The sequence below is a fragment of the Panthera pardus genome, unplaced genomic scaffold (genome assembly GCF_024362965.1).
Source record: "Panthera pardus isolate Hobbes unplaced genomic scaffold, ASM2436296v1 HiC_scaffold_8, whole genome shotgun sequence".
Taxonomy (NCBI): domain Eukaryota; kingdom Metazoa; phylum Chordata; class Mammalia; order Carnivora; family Felidae; genus Panthera; species Panthera pardus.
In genome coordinates, this window is record NW_026527013.1 from 46471397 (window position 1) to 46487471 (window position 16075).

Sequence of the window (16075 nt, forward strand, 5' to 3'; positions counted from 1 at the left end):
CAAAACTATTAGTTAGTACTTATTATTACAGAGTAATATGTATAGGAACTGGACATTGAAAGATGCTGTAAATATAGATCGTGTCCTTATGAGCTTAGAGAATAATAGGGAAGATGGAATGTATACCTAAGTAACTATTAAGGTATAAAATGATACATTTAATGAAAGACAGATTTCAGTGTAATGAATTACTTCCAATTGAGAAAACCAAAAAGGTCATTATGGAGAAGTTAGCATGTAAGCAAAGTTTTGAAGGCCATATAAGTTCACCAAATACAGGGTGACCATATGTCCCAATTTATCCAAGAGCCCCAATTATGCCTTTTGTGAAGCATCATTAATAGCACCCCCCTTCTTTCTCTCAAGTATTTCAGTTTAGATGATAAATTATGTGGTAACCCTAGTCATAGTGAATGAGTGCTCATAATCAATGTCAGTAAGAAGCTTGAACACTGAAGTCAAAAGCTGTTAATAATTTATCTATAGCTAAAGAGATAATAACTGTGTTCTTCTTGGTCCTAAAGTCTTCTATTCACTTCTAGGCTCCAACTATCCCCTTGGGGAATGGAGAACTATGTTCAAAGGAAGGAACTAAGATATAACCATGTTAACCAAACGATGTTAACAATTATTTAACCATTAAACTCTACATTGCAGAAGCAGCTCATGGAACCAATGTGCTAAAGAACATACCGCAATAAACACAGGACATTATGATAAATTGGCAATGATGTAAAGAGAAAAACAAAAAATCGAATGTTATTTCTAAATATGAGAGTCTAGGATACTTCTGTGCCATCTATAATGTAATCTGAAAATTCTTATACAGAACAAATCTACCTGAAATACAAGTCTCTTTAACAACTTCTTGGCTTCTTCAAAGATATAATTATTGAATTTAATAAGACATGTGCAGGCTATAGTGTATCCATGGGTCCTAAACTATGTTTCAAACTTTAACATGGTTTTTAAAATTCTGACCATGGGATACCATAAGTAACAGAACAAATGATGTTCTGCTTTCTTGTTCAAAAGGATTATTGTGTAAACCATCTCTATGAATGTAAATGCCAGAAACCTCCTTGGCTGCAGAAAATCTAGTGCCTTTCAAAGTTTCATTTTGAAAGCTCTGAAGAATGAGATTGATGATAGAATCCCTAATGTCTCTTTTCTTTGTAATCCACACCACACAAGATTTAAGAGCTAAGCCAGAAAACATCAAACAACACGTTCAGAATTGTTCAAGGAGAAACATTGATGTTTTTTGCCACCAACGAGAACACTAAAATATAAAAGGTAAAGCTATAAAATACAGAAAAGTAAAATATAAAAGTTCTAAAAGGTAAAAAGAGATATGACCAACAGCATGTCTGCTACAAGATGCTGTTACACCAACTACTGTAAGCAGATCAATATAAAACAAATTCATATTCCTGACTGTCTGAAAGGAGAAAGACTCTCACAAATCCACAGAGCATGAAAGAAAAATGGTGTTAGCAAATAATGAATATAAAGCTGGGTCCCAGTGACCTCCAAGCCTATAAAAATCAAACACATTTATATATAACTTTATTATTTCTTGTTTAGAGCTAGTGGTAGATAACTCTGGTATTCATTGAATAAGGGATAGCAAGATATTCTTTTGTCATTTTAAGGGCCTACTTGGCCAATAAAGATACATTTTGTTGTAAATGAATTTTCTCTTCAGTCTTTAAAAATGGAAACTATATCACCATCAAAAAATACAACTCACTATAGTGTGGAGTATACTAGTCACAATGCAAAGAGAAATACCTAGGCATAGCCCACCAATTTAGGACTTCATATGAACATGAGGTCTAAATTCATAAAGTTTTTATAATCTTCCAACCTAGTTCATTTGCATTAGAACATTTGAGCTTCTCAATGAGCTTGTAAGTTTAAAAAGGTAGGTGATACAATCCAAATCCGAGGAGGAAGACAAGCATGGCCACTTAGTCATCATGCCTAAGAATATACAGTAAGTGCCAAGTTGGGATTGCAACCCTAGGACTCTAACTCCCTATTTAAGGGTCTTTCTCTAATACTACGGCTAACAGGCAACTAAGTTCTCTACACCTTCTCCTCCATACCAAAATTGACACATGCCTCTTACACACAAGTCTTAAAATGAAATGACAACTTAAAAAGTTATATTCACCCAGTCAAAAAATGGGCAAAACATGGAGATGGGCAGTTTTTGTAGGTCCCTACCAAGGTAGCTAATACCAGCCTATAGGCTGGGTCTTCATACAGCCATTGCACAGAGCAGCTTGTCCATACACACTTAAAATAAATACTTAAGTAAGTATTAGTTCTCAGAATGCAAAGAAATCTCTTTTATAGATTACCATGATAGCCATGGTCTTCAGGAGGGTACATGACTGAAATGAGGATGAGGAATGAATCCTATAAAAGTAAGGCCACAAGAAAAACCCCAGTGGTATCTTGCCTGAAGAATGAGTCACAAATAGAAATGTCAACAGAGATCTGACACATAAGAGTGAGAGAAGTGGGTGGGTGGGAACTGGGGTGAGCTGGGAGGATACTGTTTGAAGGAAGAGGCACTATGTAGCTCTAGTTAAATATTGCCATGCAAGAGACCATACTTGGCATCACCAGATCTACCACTTTTTTTTTTTTTAAAGAAAAAGAATAACAAATTTGTTAAAAAGAAAGACTGGATCATTATTAGAAATCTGATTTATAAATGCTAGCAGCTAATCAAAAAAAGTAACAGTATGGATAAAACTGAATATGTCTATTGATTAAATTTGACCTGTGTGTCAGATTGAGCATGTAAACTAACAATCTTCATACCCCAAATTTCAATTTAAAACTTCCAGTTTAAGCAACAAGAAGTATTTTACTCTTTTCCAGTTCAACACAAATTGTATGTAATTGCTCAAAAATGACAAATACAGGGTCCTTAAAAGTAGACTAGAGTTTTCACATACTCGCCAGGTAGGGGTAGGGAGAGGCGTTCTGAATCTAACCCACTAACAGCTTTTTATTTCTTTAAAATCTCTGGTTTTATCTTAAAAATGCATGTGATTTTTGCCTTCCAAATCATAATACATCTGTGTTTTTCTCTTTTGCATCAGAAAGATGATTTTTACCTCAAATATTCCAGTAAAATTGACCCTCCAGGAAAACATTTATCCAGTGGCTTCCAAAATCTCTGAGTACCCTGTTCAAGAAGCATAGCCCTAGATTAACCAGAGTTCTCACAAGAATGTCATGTCACCCTTTCCTACCTCCAGCTGTCCTTGCACCTTAAAGCCTTAGCTCCAGCTATCCATCAGAGTGACAACAGCCAAGGGCCAGGGCTGGTGTAGCATACATAAAGAGAGACACACTCCCAGGGATTCTCAGGGCTCACTCAGAATACAGCCTTCTCATCTTCTTTAATCTGATCAACACCCCCAACTGCTGTCAAAAACAATGGCCATAATTCTCGAGCCTTCTCTGACCTCTTTTGCCTTTCAAAACAGTGCCTCTGCCAAAGCACCTAAAAGAATAACTCATCTCTCCCTTGAGGTTGAGACTACAAAGCTTCCTCTCTCCAGAATTGTTTCATACCACTTTCATCTTTAATACGAAAGTTCACACAGAAGTGAACATCAGAACAGCTGGGCGGGAGCATGTCAGATGGAAACTGAGGCTCCCATAACAGCAACGCTTATTACAAGAGCTGAGACACTTCAATCACTCAGGCCATTCTTGGGGACATCTCTTCAGAGGAACAACAAAACTATAAAATGTACTTAAATTTTTTTTTAATTTTTATTTATTTACTTTTGAGAGAGAGAGAGAAAGCACAAGGCAGGGGCTCTGAGCCGTCACCGCACAGTCCAACACGGGCCTTTAACTCACGAACCGTGAGATCATGACCTGAGCTGCGGTTGGATACTTAACCAACTGAGCCACCTAGGCACCCCCAAAATGTATTTAATATCTAGAAGCATATTTGCTTCTAAGCAGTTGATTCTTCTCATAAACTAGCATACACACACATGGCAAGAATATAGACTTATATAGACACATAGCATTATATGTTAATATGTGGCAGAGCCTGAAAAATTATTTGTTTGCTCCAGCTAAGGGTTGTTTTTTAATTCTCTATTTCATGTCAAAGCGGACTCTCAAATGTATTTCCTTTGTATTCTCCAAGATACCAGAAATACCTTTTGTGAGGGAATGATTAATGGCTCTGAGAGGCAAAAGAAGATGTTCCCTATGAAAGCTTTCTAGGACTCTAAATGTACAGGATTTTTTTCTGTAATAAATATCTCCATATTTTTATGTGCAGGATCTTTTTCTCTGGCAATTGCATGATCATGTTAACTAAATGTTGGTGAAGGATTTTACTTTGAGGGCTTCAGAATATTTCTTCCATCCACCAAGAAAGACTCTGCAGATCATTTACCCTTCAAAGTTTCAAACCAAAAGGAAAAAAAAAATTGTAAAGATTATAACTGCCAAAGAACCATAACCTCCATTCACAAACCTCAGAGGAAGCCACAAAGGAATATCTGACAATTGCAATTTGTCTTAAATATGCCAATGCACTGTTCACATTCAAGACTCATTAAGCAGATCTGTAGTATTCACCTTATATCTGATGGACTAGATCCCCAGAAAATAGGGTTTTTTTTTAACCTCGTGGTGACACTGAAGCAGACTGGCCATGGCAGCCCTTAACAAAAACAACACCAAGCCTATCCTCTATGAGACATGAGCTGACATAAGAAAAGATCAGAACCTACTCATATATACTGCCCAGTTAACAGTGACTTCAGTGAATCAACTCTGCTTCCAAATGAGGAGCCAGATGAAAACACGTGGTTGCAGGGTATAAACTACTCTCTTGCTCACTCTCTTACTCTGTATGCTCCTCCACTCCCTTCCCCTGCAAGGTGTGATGAGAAGGGGGTTGATAATCTGGGCCTTGGATCCAAATGACTAAACTCAATTTCAGGAGAAACATAAACTTGGAGAAGTTACTTTATCTCTCTGGACTTAAATTTCTCCATCTTTAAAATGGAGATGATAGGATTATATAATTTATAGCACTGGTGTGAAGAATGATGCGTATAAAGCTTTCGCTTAGCATTTGACACAAGGCAAAGACGTATCAGAGTTTTTGTTGTTGTTGTTAGTTACTGAGGGCCTACTGAGGCTAGAACACTTATCCAGTGATGGTATAACATAAAAATAGGAATGCAGATGACTTCTCTCTGACCTCAATCTGATTCGGGGCTCCTACAAATAGCACAGCCTTATTCCACAGCCTTCTCTCAGAAGTCCAGCATTGATTGTCCAGGTCTATGTTTTCCTGATTTGAGGGACTGGTACAGTCACCTGGCTAAAGATGATATACTGCCCTATAAGCCAATAAAATGGCATGAAATTCCTTTGCTGGCTCTGTTAAATATTGGTTCAGTCACATACAATCTCTGTGCCTCTGTTTGCCTGGGTGAAAAGTAGGAAAAACAGTATTTTACACAATTTCATGTGCAATTTTCTCCTTCTACCACTTTCCTCTTTTTTTTAACAGCCAAATTTCTCAGAATAGCTCATGTTTTTCACTTCCCTCTCATTTCTCAATAAACTTTGACCTATAGTTGTATTGTCTTAATAATTAACTGAATGCTGTCATATGTGTAAAGCACCCAACAGTGGCCAACACATATGAGATACTACTGAAACGTCAACTATTAGTATCATTAATAGGCATTATCTAATAAATTGCTTGACAAAAGACTAGCAGCAGCACAAAGTATCTTCTCGTTCTCCATGGTTGCATGCATATTTTATGCTGCATATTATATGCTATAATTGGAGAAACTTCAGGATGTTTATCTAGCAAGACTCAATTATCTGTTGTTTCTTCCTCTGTTCTCTGTTTTCGTTTGATTGTAGAGATCTGTCTAATTATTTTCTAGCTATAATTATCATATCATTAATTTGCAGTACATAGCCATGTAACCCCCTTCTGTCCTTTTAGCTCCATAGACTCTAATATAGGTAATTTTCAGAGACAGGCAGAAAATGTGAGTTTTACTTAAAATGGAAAACTTGCATATAATTGCATATAATAATTTCAGGGCTATGCTCCTTAATGTCATTAAATCCACACAAAGATATCCAGTGATACCAATTTATCACTCCAAATTTGATTCTGAAATATCAGGAGTTTGTCAGAGACACCAGTAAGCATTGTTAAAAACAATTTAATCCAGATGTTTATCCTGAAAGTTTCAATAAACAGGTTAGTGCCAAAGAGGCCTTCAGGAAATCTTTAATGGGAATACAAGCCCCATTAAGCTAACCTTACTGTGGTCAAACTCCTGGAAACCCCAGAACACTATGGAAGAGTCCATCCTTTTGCCTTTATGGCACACTGCCCACTTAGCCAGAAATGACAGTATCCTCTCATCTTAATTTCTGGCCATTCACCATCTCTTTTCTTACTGAGGTCTTGGCGATTCTTTAAAGCTTATCTTTCTATGGTGCAAATATCCAGAGACTTAAAGTATGATTTTATATTAGTACTTACTATTTTCTACATTGTATAGCCTTATACATGGGATAATTATGACTATAGTTAATATATTCATGTGCCTTATCTCCCCAACTATACTGTAAGCTCTATGAGGGCAGAGTCCCTATCTTTTGGGCACCCCTCCAGTAATAGCACAGTACCTGGTAGGTCCTTAATAAATTACTTCTGCTTAATTGATGGAGTGAAAAAAGGAGTGGGGAGGAACAGAAGGAAGGAAGGAAGAAAAAAGGGAGAAAGAAGGAAGGGAAGGAGGGAAGGAAACAAAGAAGGAAGACAGGGAGGGAGGCAGACAGTAAGAGAGGGAGGAAATATTAATAGATTATGAAGTACTTCTAAGAATTAAAAACAAAAAGATTATGTCTGTCCTCAAAAAGCTGTACTCATCTAGCTGAGTAGACAGAAATACATGTTTTTATATTCCAGGAGAACTGAACAATGTGGTCTATAAAACCACACAACCTAGTATTTGGCTTCTAAGAGAAATGCTATAGGGGCACCTGAGTAGCTCAGTCAGTTAAGCTTCTGATTTCAGCTTAGGCCATGATCTCACGGTTCATGAGTTCAAGCCCCACATCAGGCTTGGTGCATACAGCTCAGAGCCTGGAACCTGCTTCAGATTCTGTCTCCCACTCTCTCTGCCCTCCCCCTACTTGTGCTCTGTCTCTCCCCCTCTCTCAAAAAAAATAAACATTTAAAAAATTGTTTTAAGAAAAGCCATAGAGATTCAAAGATGAAGGTCAATTGGACTGCAGAAATAGAGAAGGCTTCATGAAAAGGTGCTCTTTTTTGCTAGAACTTGAAGAGACAAATGGAAAAGCAAAAAAGCCAGTCCTAGAATGCACATGATATTCAATCTCATATCTTGTCTTTGTCATTAGTAATTGATGAACTCTCCTTTGAATAGCACAGTGATTATAACTTGACTTTCTTGGGCATGGAGAATAATTTTCATTACAATAGAGAGTAAACACTAATATTTAATGGGATTACTTACAATGCATCAGGCTCTGTTAAAGGATCTGAACGTAAATTATTTAATCTAACCCTTATTAAAACCACTGTGATTATGCCTGCTCTACAGATTAAAAAATCGAAACAGAAAGGCCAAGCATCTTGCTCAAAACCACACAGTTAGAAGGCAACTGATGCAAGAATCTGGAAAAGCAGAACTAAACCTTCAATTCTCTTCTCATTTTTCATTTTAGTGGAAAGAGTCTACCTGACAACAAAATTTACTTTGGTTAAACTAAGTTTTTGTCCATACATCCTACCTCTGGGTTCTATGAAGTCCAAACATTAGATGAGATAGCATATCTCCTGATGTAGAAGGTAGACCTCCTGATCCACACCCCACTGTTCTCACCCTTCTCTGCACCCCATCATCTGATCTGACTTGCAACACTGCTCCTGCTCTTTGGCTTTCCACTGAAGTTATCCAGAGGAACACATTGACAGAGAATCAGAAAGGAGAAAAGTCAGGACAGTATTCCCCATACAATTTGCTGCTGGACCGCCTGAGGTTATGTGTGTCATCAAGTAACAATAGAGGACTCCATGTAATTCTCAATCTCTCTCTCTCTCTCTCTCTCTCTCTCCCTCTCGCTCTCGCTCTCAATCTCTGTGTCTCTCTGCCTTTCTTTCTCCCTTTCTTTCTCTTTCTTCTCTCTCTCTCCTTTCCTTCCTCACCTCCCCCCACTGTCTCTCTTCCTTCCTTTCTTTCTTCTTTCTTTTTTTTTTTCTTTCTCTCTCTTTCTCTCTCTCCCTCTCTCTCCTCCCCCCCCCCCCCACCTCTTTTTCTTTCTCTCTCATCATAATAGTTTTCTCCCCTTTACCTTTCAGGTCTAAGGGTGATATAATGTATGATTTTCTTGTTACCAGTCTATTACAACCCTTATTGCTTTTTCTTTTTCTTTTTAATGTTTTGTTTCTTTTTTAGAGAGAGACACATACACACAGAGTGTGAGTGGGGAAAAGGCAGGGAGAGAAGGAGACAAAGAATCCAAAGCAGGCTCCAGGCTCTGAACTGTCAGCACACAGCCTGATGTGGGACTCGAACCCACAAACCATGAGATCAGACCTGAGCTGAAGTCAGACACTTGACCGACTGAGCCACCCAGGTGCCCCGCTTTTTCTTTTTCTATGTTCACACATTTATACAATTTGCCTTTATTAAACTTCCCTTAATCACACAACTTAAGTGTGCCTTAAGTTTTCTGCAGGGAGCCTGACTCATACAGGTGATAGGTTTGTGAATTAGAATAGTGATATTAAAGACATAAGAAAAGGTCCAGATCTGAGATAACCTAAAAGAAGGAACATATCTGGATGAAAGACTGATGTAGGTAATAAAACATAAGAATATAAAAATATTCTTAGATTTTTGAGCCCAGGTAATCTGGAAAATGATAATACTGATAGATATATAGACACTAATAAAGGAAGATAGGAGTTTTCCTGTTACTGCAATTATCTATTTGTCTCTTCATTTGAATATGTGTTTGGGAGACTACAAGTGTTTTTTGTTAAAACGAATAAAACACAGATAAAATGAAGTATCCTATGTTCCACACTCCAGTTTTGTTCTGCCAGTCCCCTTGCCCAGAGAATCTCTATCATGAATTTAATATATATTCTTACAAAATGTTTATACTTTATATACATATATTTGTATCCTAGTTCATGAACATTGTTATTATTATTTATAATGATACAACTTTAAATTTTTATGGGTTATATTTACTATTTCTCTAATGTGGTAACTTAAGATTGTCACTCAGAATTATGTTTTGCAACTCTGTCCATGTTGACATACATAAATCTGTCATCTAACTTTTTTACAATAATCCATCATATGAATACATCACATTTTCTTTATCTGTTTCTCTATTGACATACTTTTCACTACAACAAACAATACTACAGTGAACCTCCTTGTATAAATCTCCTTAGGGAAATTTCTCTCAGGCTCTTGTGGCATGGCTGAGCAAAAAAAAAAAAAAAGAAAATGAGTTTAGACACTTTGACTTTAAGGTACTGTGCTATTGGGTGCCAAAGTGGAATTTTAACAGCAGTCATAAGGAAAATAACAAAGAAATGAAGAGAAAGATTTTCTGTTTTCAGCAGCTACATTTCCAATTTTTTTCCAGCTAGGATAAAAAAATAGCACTGCTCGCCAGGCCCTAAACCAGGCATCTTGCAATCATTATCTCATTTAATCTTCACACGTACCCGTCAAGTGATAACTGAAATTCACAAATGCATCATTTTAGGTAATACTTCCAATCTCTGCTACAATGACATTTTTAAAGACTTCTTTAAAGAGTACTTTTAGATTAACAGCAAAACTGAGAGGAAGATACAGAGATTTCCCACATACCCTCTGTCCCCACACATGCCAAATGTCTTCATTATCAATGTGCCCACTAAAGTGGTACATTTGTTACAGTGCTAAACCTACACCGACACATCATAGTCACATAAAGTCCATGATTTATATCATGGTTCACTCTTGATATTATACATTGTATGGGTCTTGACAAATATTCATGTATCCATCATTACAGCATCATACAGAATATTTTCACTGTCCTAAAAGCACCCTACATCATTTATCAGAACAATTTAACAAATAGGAAATTCCAATTGTCGTCAGTGTATCCTTTTTTCAAAACATTTTTCCAGTGCAAAGAGTAAAGTCACTAACAAATAAATAACAAGTAACTTGCAGAATATGGGAAAGGTAGAAGCTGGATAATCTACAAGCTAGTCAGCCCCAAGAGAAATCAGGAATTGACTCTACTTGAACTCGTAAAATTAATTTGTCCTCCCAACGAGGGTTCCCTGGTTTGAGGCAAAAAAGATCCATTCTTCGATTAATTGTAGATGTCAAGCTTGCCTCAGAAGCCTCAATAACTCCAGAAGGTGAAATAAATTAGGATTCACCTTTGGTAAACATGGACTGGATCTATTAGAATCTTAACAATAAAGTTATACCATCAGGTAAATAAATTATATTTTTCCATGACGATTTTAGAACAAAGCAAAATATGAGAAAGAAAAAATGTCTATGTCCCTCTAATCCATTCAGAAAAGAAGGACAAAAACACCCAGAAAGCTTTGTGGGTTTCCTTTTGTTTTCTGTTCTGTTATCTTTTCAAGTCCATCCTTCTGTCAGCTCTTCAGATCAATATCTCAATGGGAAAAAAAGAGCTATGGGGACAAGGAGCAGAAGCTAGTGCCTTTAGTATCACTAAAATCTGAGTTGAGGTTACCCTAATTCTGTAGACATGAAATAGGCTTTCCAGGAACTGTGATTTGCCAGAATTTCTGCCCCTCTCTGTACAAAGCACCAAGTTGTTAGTGAGGTCAACAATTAAGAATCTGCTGATGGGGGCACCTGGGTGGCGCAGTCGGTTAAGCGTCCGACTTCAGCCAGGTCACGATCTCGCGGTCTGTGAGTTCGAGCCCCGCGTCAGGCTCTGGGCTGATGGCTCGGAGCCTGGAGCCTGTTTCCGATTCTGTGTCTCCCTCTCTCTCTGCCCCTCCCCCATTCATGCTCTGTCTCTCTCTGTCCCAAAAATAAATAAAAAACGTTGAAAAAAAATTAAAAAAAAAAAAAGAATCTGCTGATGTACCAAATGATTAAATTTCCTTAGGAGAGCTATGTACAGAGTTAGCCTCAGGAATAGAGGCAGTAATAATAATGTAGCACTGGGGCACCTGGGTGGCTCAGTCGGTCAAGTGTCCAACTCTTGATTTCAGCTCAGGTCGTGATCTCAACAGATTTGTGAGTTTGCACCCTACATTGGGCTTTACGCTGACAGTGCAGAGCCTGCTTGGGATTCTCTTTCTCCCTCTCTCTCTGCCCCTCCCCTGCTCCCTCTCACTTTCTCTCTCTCCCTTTCTCTCAAAATAAATAAACTAAAAAATAAATAAATAAATAAAGTAGTATCATTTTTATACTGGTGTGCTATTTCATTTACTCCTCACAATAACCCAGAGAGGTAGTAATCACTGATGATCCCGAGTTTGACATAAAACTGGCAAATGAAAATGTTGAGATGGATATGCAAGTCTTCTGACTCTGATCCTTTCCCCACTATACTATCCTGCCTAGTTCTTCCTAGGTGTTTAATGGCTATATGTTAATGAAGACCTCCCTAGTCTGTATATCCCACCTGTCTTCTAAACATCTGTCAGAACTGACTTACATTCTACAATTAGGTCTTCAGCCTTCTGTTAGAAGAAATTATTCTCTATTAAAGTGTAAATATAAAGAACTATATTTTTAATTCAATTCTTGGGAATAATTCAACAAAAGCAAACTACTAAATACATGAGCAAGGTGGTACAGTATATTCTGTGATAACAAAAAGAAGAGGAAAGAAAGAGGAATGAATGTCAGGAAGGGATGGAAAGAAAACAAATTCTGGAAATAACTGAAGTGCCAAACAACAGGGGGTTAAATTTCAGTATATCAAAGGCTAGAACAGTGGTTTCCAAACCATAAATTGCAATCCACAAAGAGTGATGAAAATATTTTAGTTGATCAAAATATCAGCATTTTTTGGGGCGCCTGGGTGGCTCAGTCGGTTATGCGGCCGACTTCGGCTCAGGTCATGATCTCGCGGTCACTGAGTTCGAGCCCTGCGTCGGGCTCTGTGCTGACAGCTCAGAGCCCGGAGCCTGTTTCAGATTCTGTGTCTCCCTCTCTCTGACCCTCTGCCGTTCATGCTCTGTCTCTCTCTGTCTCAAAAATAAATAAACGTTAAAAAAAATTTTTTTTTAAAAATCAGCATTTTTTAATGACATGGGTTAAAAAGAAAATAGAATGAAATTGAATAAAATGACATGGAAAACACTGGAATGTGTCACCCCTTATGAGGGTAAGAACTGTCTCATGAAATCTAATTCTATGTAAATATGCATGTGTCCATGTGTATATGTGCACCCATGTACATTTACCAAGTACAAAATTTATTTCTTAGTGTGGAGCATAGTCAAAAATTTTTGAAATGTACTGGCCTAGATTATTATCCATTCTTTAAATTTTACTTGGAATAAATCCTTGAGAATATCTGTAATAATGTTAAGGGAAAAGTAGATCACAAAGTGGCACAGATATTATGGTGGCAATTACAGAAAAGATGAATGTATATATGTAAATCACAGGAAAGACATGAAGCAAATAAGAAAACAGATGTCTTAAGGAGATGTATGTCATTACTATCTCTCATTTTATCTTTTATTTATAATTTGAGACAAACAGATCTATTCTATCATTAACTGTTCAAATTTGCCTTAGACTCTGTCAATAATACTAATAAATAAAAGAAATCAAAACGCCCACCAAGCAAGTAAAGAACCAGTCTACTAAGGAAACTTACAAATGGAACTAGAATAGCAGGTACAAAAAAATGTGACTGGTAGATGGAACAGAACATTCCTGGGACAAAGAACATGTTTCTGTTCATATATACAGCTGTGCTCACATGCAAACGGTGGGAGGGGTAACAGATTAAGCTCTCTGTTGTTCATTCACATCTTAGCATTAGTGTACCTGGTCCCTTCCATTGAAAGATGTAGCCTGTATCAAGAATAGATGAATTTACTAATGGTTATTTAAAAAAAGTGAAAAGAAATTTCCAGAGGCATAAGAAGGTACTAGGCTGTTTATCCTCAGCACCTTCTAGTACCTCTTTTCAATGTACAATTTTCCTCTTTGATTTTGCTTAGAACTGTCTGTACTTCATAGAGAAATACCTTAAGTGACCAACCTAAAGATCAGTGAAAACTGTATACAGTTAAACAATTTCATAAAACCACCTTAGTGAGTCTAGAATCATTATGGGTAAAAAGAGGCTAAACTCAGGGGATGAATGGGGAAAGAAAAGGCAAAGGAGAAACAAACAGGGGTAATAGGGCTATAATTGGCATGAATAGAAACAGCTAGAGACAGGAGAACAGTGGGCTCCAGATTTCTTATCATCCCCTCTACTACCCTTCAACACCAAGAGAACAATCTGTGCTTTCACACATTAAAAGCTGTAGATTTGTACCAAAAAAACTCAAGTAATTTTCAAGGCTATTAAAGTGCCTGCTAGCCCAGATGATCTGGATTGATCTTGCTTGTCAACCAATCAAACATTAATTTCTAACAATCTGCATAAAAGGATATAATTTCTAATGCTTGTGGCAGCATGAGGGTCTTCTGACCCCACACCCCACTTATTTCCTTCTGGTTTTCATCACTGACTGAGAAGATGTGTTTGGTAAAAAGAGAGGATTTTTTTAAGGGAGGATTTTTAAAATAATAAATAGATAAAGTAGATGACTGCTACTAAGAGAAAGGTGTTAAAGCAAATACAGCTAAAGGGTCATTTGATTTTTTAAGGCAGAAAGTTTTCCAAGCATAAAACTGTGTAACAAGTCAGAAAGGAAAAGATTAATAATGTTTGCTTAGGTATTAAAAATGTCTACATAGCAAGTCACATTAGAAATAATAATAAAAGGAAATAACTATCAAAAAAGATTTCCCATAGCTAAAATTTTAAAAAGTTCAAATACATTAATAAATCAAACTGGTGTATCACTAAAACTGGGCAGAGGACACTGACAGAAGAGAAAATACAATTGCCTCCTAAATTAAGAAGAAATGGAAATTAAGACCAAAAAATATATATTCTGCTCCTTTTCCAAGTGTCTCCAAACTCATTACATCATTATGTCATTTGATTCCCACAGTGTCGATAAGATGGATCTGTCCAGGGCTAACACCATCCCCAAATTGTAGATGAAGATCCTGAGACACAAAAGGTTAACTTGCTTGTACAAGGTAACAGAAAGTTAATGTAGAACGGAGATCAACCCCAATCTCCTGGTTACATCACAAAGTGATTTGCTAAGTCACTTTACTTCCCCAACATCAGGGTCTATGCCTTCTATATCTAAACATCTTCAAAGAACACAGGAACACTGATTATTATTCCCCCGGATTCACTTTTCTCTTTTGTTCAGAACATACCATCTCCAACCACTAAAACATGTGGTTGTTTTCCAGCAGTTTTCCCATAGATGACCTGAAATTTTCAAAAGAGTTACCTATTGCTACATGGAGGTGTGAAGAAGCTTTTGGTTTTATCTTCCCATATCCCAGCTTGATCTATTAAATTTTGAACTCAGTGATTCTCTGAAGGTGTTTAAGATTCAGTGCTCAAATCCCAAATTTCTCAAGGGTCAGCAAGTCAAATTCATTTACACTTTGTCCCTGAGTTTCTTTCCTTTTTATTCCCTTTTTTATATGAAAAGCAATAAAGGAGTGACCCTTGCTTTTCACTCAGGTCCTCTTTGGTCTGTACTTTAATCACTTCTTATCTGGTATCTCACTTAGGGTATCATGCTGAAAATAAGTGCTATACAACTATTTTCTTCTTGCTGGACAATTCCAGCAATTTCTACCAAGTCAGCTTGATGCCTACCAAGATTGGCAGTTATAAAATCATGAGTCCAAATCTGTCACCACTTGGAAAGCAAATAAATTCAGGGATGTGGGATTGAAAAAGACAAAGGAAAACTATTTGGGATTTTGTATAAAACACAGCTTGTAAACAGCTAATGAATGTTGAGTGAACAAAACAAAGCTTTAGTTATAATCATATAATGGAAAATTCTTCAGTCATTAAAAGCAGTGGTGCAGATGTATATTTACTGATGAGATGTTCACCACATTTTATGGAACTGTATACAGTAAGGCTCTGTTCTTAATAATATGGCTCCATGAATAAAGAAAGTCCAAAAATTGTAATTCTCTCTAAGCAGAGGACTAATAGGTTATTTTTAATTTTTTAAAGTTTATTTATTTATTTTGAGAGAGAGACAAAGTGCGCTTGAGAGCAAGAAAGAGTGCACACAAGTGGGAAAGGGGCAGAGAGAGTGAGAGAGAGAATCCCAAGCAGACCCCATGCCCCATGCAGGGCTCAATCTCATGAACCAAACCATGAGATCATGACCGGAGCCAAAACCAGGAGTTGGACCCTTAACCAACTGAGCCACCCAGACACCCCGTATTTTTCATTTTTAAAAAATGTATTTATATTTCCTAGTTTTTCTACAACGAATTTATTTTTCTCACCTTATAATAATGGAAAAGTTAAAGCCTATCTGTGAAAGTTAACTTAAGGAAAGGTTAACAAAACCAGGGTCCTTCCTTTCCCATCCTTCAGACATGGGAAGGGTTACAGAGTAACCCTTAACTCTTAATGTAAGTAAGAGACCCTTAAAAACAAAGAACAACCTGAGAGTTGCTGGAGGGGAGGTGGGTGAGGGATGGGCTAAATGGGTGATGGACAGTGAGAAGGCCATTTATTGGGATGAGCACTGGGTGTTATATGTAAGTGATGAATCACTAAATTCTGCTCCTGAAACTATTCATTACACTATATGTAACTAACTTGGATTTAAATAAAATTTTTAAAAAATTTAGAAACTTAA